This window comes from Xiphophorus hellerii, chromosome 18 (genome assembly GCF_003331165.1).
Source record: "Xiphophorus hellerii strain 12219 chromosome 18, Xiphophorus_hellerii-4.1, whole genome shotgun sequence".
Lineage (NCBI taxonomy): Eukaryota > Metazoa > Chordata > Actinopteri > Cyprinodontiformes > Poeciliidae > Xiphophorus > Xiphophorus hellerii.
Genome location: NC_045689.1, coordinates 15,568,431 through 15,573,586, shown reverse-complemented (window position 1 = coordinate 15,573,586; position 5,156 = coordinate 15,568,431).

Below are 5,156 nucleotides of genomic sequence, written 5' to 3'. Positions count from 1 at the left end.
AGACCTGCACAGAATATATTTAAAGAAGTTAGATATTTGTGCTGCAAAGAATTTTACAGTTAAAATCCATTTCTTAATCACTCCTCCAGGACAATTATTCCCTCTTGATTCCCAATGCAATAAAACACTCACCATAAGGCACCTTTGGCAAAGGGCAATAGCCCGCACCTCAACAGGCAGGCATGAAGTGAGCCTATAGCTGTCTGAAATGTGCTGACACCTCACTTCTTGCAGTAGCCACAGGGGTAGGGTAATGGGAGCAGTGGGGGTAGAGTGATTACTGGATGAAAAACAAGCATCGCCTATTTTCATTTGCTGCAACAGATGCTCATTTTATGCAATTATTAATAACTTCAAATATTTCAGCTAATACTCTTATTATGGTCTGTTGAGTAATAAGCTGGTTGATTTTGACGTTTTTGGCCTTCTGCAGTCCATTTTTTGCGGTGTGGGGTCCTTGCCAGATATCTCCCTCTCTTTCCCTCTCCCTTTTTCTTATAGTGCTACTCAGCACTGCAGCACTGTAGCAACAGGGTAGATCTTTCTCCTAATATGCGTTTGTGTGTGTTTGATACATTGCAAGGACCATTTTCCTAACACACACTACATTGTGGGGACCAACTACTTCTTATTGCGGCCAAAACCTGTACCCCATACAGTGCTGTTTTTGGGTTAGGTTAGGTATAGGGTTAGGCATGCACTGGTAATGGATAGGTTTAGGGTAAGAATCAAGAATAGACTATAGAAATGAATGAAAAATAAATGGAAGTCAATACAAAGTCATTGTGAAGATAGAAAAACCTACTGTAAGTGGGGGTGTGCAGGCGTGTGCATGCATGCGTGTGTGTGTTTTTGTAAGAGGGAAGCAGTCACAGCATATCAGGGCAGCACTAACATGCAATGACGATATTTGGATAAAAAGCATGTTGCAAGGAAAAAAAGGAAAGCAAGTGCAGAAAAGAAGTGCATGGGCACCTTTCATTAGATTATTGAATCTATTCGTCTTGAGTGGGTGGTGAAACGGTGTGGCATCATGCCAGTGATGAGCTGTTCACTGCATACAGTGCTGTGAAAAATTAGTTGCCCTTTTTACTCATGTCGTGACCAGTGATGGCATAGTTAGCTTTAAAAAGTAACATGATTTTTGATTGCTGACTACTCCTTCCACTAACAATGACATCCATTAGATATAACTGTAATGCTGGGTCATAGTTAAATTTGAATAGCATTTTTTTTCATTAATAAATAAAGCCAGCATTTGAAAACTACTCATATTATCTTTGACACAAAATTAATTTCATCATGTAAAAAATTTAAGAGTGACAATGAAGCAAACATAGAAGAAATCTGTAAGATGCTGAATACTTTTTAGAAAGACCTGTTTGTGTGTATGTTTGGAGATATTTTCTCCAAATCCCAACTTAAGTTTGATTGCAAAGTGAAAACTAATTGTAATTTATTGTTTTTCTCTGCAGAAAAGATGGGTAATACTTGTTTGTGTTTGTAAATGTAAGCAGTAACTTTTCTTCTGCAGCAATATACAAAGTGTAATTTCATTATCTTTCAAAGAAAACTGAAATGCACCTGGTATAACCTAACACTTCTGTGGCAATCTGTGATCCATATGCCAGTAGCCATCTAAACCAGAACCTATAGGCTATATATAAGGCCATGGTCCTAAATAATAAATGACATCCATCACAAAAGTGGCTCTCCTGCTGCACTAAATTAAGCATGATTGATCCCCATATTGGAACTGAAACAATATAAACCACTCAAATGCCATCCCTGTCAACTGGTTCTATCAAATATCAACTCAAGGGGTGTAAAATAAGATTGTGCATGTAGGTGGGGCGGTGACTGCCTGGTGAGCACAGAGTAGCACTTTGGAAAGCACAGGCCATTAAGCTGTGCTGGATGCAGTGAATGGGAAGCTGCTATGATGGCATCACGTTGCCAAAGAGGGATGGCATAATTAAACTTTCATCCGACAAATATTCATGCGCATTTAATGATCCCAATTCACTTCATTCCACATGAATTATGAATATTAATGAAAAGGAGGAAAATGCAGTGGGGTGTGTATATGATGGAGCCCGAAGGAAAGATTGGGGTTAACGAAGAGCCACCAGTGGGTTGGCTTTGCAGTACGACCAAACACCCGTAGGCTGGAGGTCATAATTGGAAGTGTGTATATACTATGAGAAAGTAATGTACAAGTGTGTGTGTTGAGCCTGACTATTCTCGTCTTGTGTGGCTAAGTGACCATAAAATCTCACCCATATTATACCAGCCAATAGGAAACTGGTTTGGCCTAATTTGGGGGTTCTTCACTGTTTTCCCCATGGCAAGTTCAACAGTCTAATCTTGCAAACTCAAGCTGGCACATTTATTTATGTGTCGCTAATTCTATGTGTCTGAAAAGACAAGTTCCAAATTTAAGTGCAGCAGGTATGTTAAATGTAAATTAGAACAATGGTTTTGTTCATATACAATAGTCAATAGATTCAAATAGATTCAAAGGCATAAGAGTGCTTGTCAGTGCTTTGGCTCTTAAGACAGAGGCAATTCCCTGCTTTTCTACAGCACATTGAGCTTCAAAAGCTGGATGTATCTGCTGTATAAAATAATGAGATTTAAAATAATTTTAATGACATACATAATGTGACTCATTGATCAACCACAGCTTAGGTGCTGTTATATTGCCGCTTCTATTCCGCATAAAAAGTAGCAATGAAAATAAGGAATTAAATCTTGTAGATAATTTCACTGAGGCACAACAGTTGTGTGGTGTAAGACTATTTTCTTAGTCCTGCTTATTTTCATTAGATGTTGCTAGAAAAATTGAAGTCTATTCTGGATACATGCAGTTATTTAAATAATGGGAGTGATGCTATTTCTAAAACTGTTTGTTTACAACATCTAAGACATGACAGTGGGTGATACGCAGAGGGAAAAAATTCATAAGCATTTCAGTTTCTATTCATAAACAGATGGATGGATGGATGGATGGATGGATGGATGGATGGATGGATGGATGGATGGATGGACGGACGGATGGATGGATGGATCTCACAGAAAAAAAATCTCACAGAAAAAGCCTTTTGTGTTGCCTGAACTGTTACCATTGTCAGCGGATCAATGCTACCACCTACTGGTAATCCTTTAAACTGCACGCTGCTCTCAGTATAAGAGAACAATTACGTACATATTTGCATGCTTAATGTCGCTGCCTGCTTCGTCCTCCATCTTACTCTCTCTTTCAGCTCCCATGAAACCTTCCTTGTAGTTGTAAATCAAGGATAATAATGACGTAAGGGAATTGTTTGGAGTAATAACCATATATTAACTAAAAATAGATTCAAGGGTTTTCATTGCAGTACTACACAGGTGTGAATTTTATGGTTGAGTTTTACTGCTTCCCTTTGATAATAATAAACTATAAGTCTCTTGTTGTATTGGAGCTTTATATGCAGAAGAGCATGTGTTAACAACTAAGCCCACCATTTACACTGAGGAGTTTACTGCCATATGAAAAATTCAATCAAAACTCTGCCTTGCATGTAAAACATGTCATAAGCATAAAGTGTAGATTCTTAGTGTGTATGTCTGTTGCATTCCCCTCACTTTGATGTTTCATATTAAATTAAACCAGAAAATATGGAAATGAGTCACAATTCTCACTGTGGCCTAATTTGCATCTACTATTACCTCGTGCACCGCAACCCCAATACCACCTAATCATGGCAGAATCCGTGAAGATGTTTCTCAGGCATGAAGGGGAAATTCATTACCAGACAAGTTGATCTAATTAACATGGAGGACAGAACATGAGAATCCATCTAATAACAATGAGAGCAAAGCCTCTAAAATTGCTCGCTCGACCTCCACAGTCAGACACACCACGGACATTAGAGGCATTTGGTTCCGGACAATTTAAGGAACTGACCCAATCAGGGTAAAATAAAAAGTACAAAAAAAAATAATAATGTGACAGCTAGATATAAGGATAGGAAAGCGGTTATAACAGGGTTAAAAATGGATTCTACATGTAAAGAGAGTACATTAAAAATTATTAAAACAGCACAAAACAATTAGCAATTCAAGATCTCATGAACAACAGTATGAATCCAGATTCATCTTTTTTAAGGACTATAACCTTTGTCAGTCTTGTAACATTTCTGGAAATTGAAATGTCCTTTTCAATTAGAGAAGAAGGATAAGCAGCTTGAATAGGGCAAATTAATGCTGCAAACTTCTTTGGAATGATTGGACAATATAAATCATCCAGTGTGAAAAGCTCCCTTAATTCACCTTTTACTCTCATTATACATGTCTACAGTGACAAACAATACATTCTAATTCTGAATAATTGTTTTGTTTTTTTTCATAAGCCAAATGGCAATCTACCTTACACAGTAAACTTTTCATTTACAGCCCAGGTGTGTTAAATGTACAGTACACACCTAGTTGTTCCTAATTTCACTAAACATATGCTAAGTCTTACATCTTAATTCAAAACTCAAAAGCTGTCAAGACAATACAGTTAGTCACAGTTCACTTGGATGAATGAATGGACAGATGAAGAAACACTAAAATTCTTCAGTGAAAAACACCAAGGCAAAGTCATTAAAAATAGTTGGGCAACCATGTCAGAAGGGTTAAACAGAGAAATTGCTGTCTTGAAATAATGCTTACTTAAAAATAAAACCTGCTTTAATATGAAAGCTTTAGATACATGTGATATTTATATCACCTTTTACAGGTGATGGCTAAAAAAGAGACAATAACCACTATAAAGAGAATAAACACTTGACTCAGTCAAGTTAGACTCAGTTGTCATAGCATATCTACTACTAAAGCCCATTTCCTCTTTTTTGTCTCCCACCTTTAAGCCGCCAGGGTTCCTTGATTTCACTCAGACAGCAGAAGACAACCTCTAAATTTCATGGTCCAATTTCTGGGAATCCCCCGTTCAGCTCCTTCCAACAAGCAGCAGACACATTGTGGAACTGCTATTATGCTGAGCTCATCACGCAACCAACTTCTTGGCGAAATGCTGGAAAAATATTGTGAAAGGATTATTAGAGAAAGGTTGCTGTGATGACATGCAAAAGGCAAAGAATCGGAAAGAGCAAGAGCTTCGTTAATTGATA